This window comes from Rhagoletis pomonella, unplaced genomic scaffold (assembly GCF_013731165.1).
Source record: "Rhagoletis pomonella isolate Grant_MI unplaced genomic scaffold, Rhpom_1.0 Rhpom_scaffold_13377, whole genome shotgun sequence".
Lineage (NCBI taxonomy): Eukaryota > Metazoa > Arthropoda > Insecta > Diptera > Tephritidae > Rhagoletis > Rhagoletis pomonella.
This window is the reverse complement of record NW_023471903.1, coordinates 1-259: the sequence shown is the minus strand read 5'-3', so window position 1 is coordinate 259 and position 259 is coordinate 1.

Below are 259 nucleotides of genomic sequence, written 5' to 3'. Positions count from 1 at the left end.
TATAAAAATATATTTACATATATGCACGAACGATTTTTAATATTTTTCAACCGTAAGCAAATCTTCAGTACCGTAAAAAATTCAAACACATCAAAGTACAAGCAATCAAATGTCCAAGCTAGTGGTACTCCACTGTACATGTGTATATGAAAGTATGCATGTATGCGTGTAAAAAATGCCAATTCCAATTCGCAGAAATTGAATAATTTGTGTGGATGGAAGCTGCGAGGGGAAGACGAAAGCAGAACAATCGTGTATA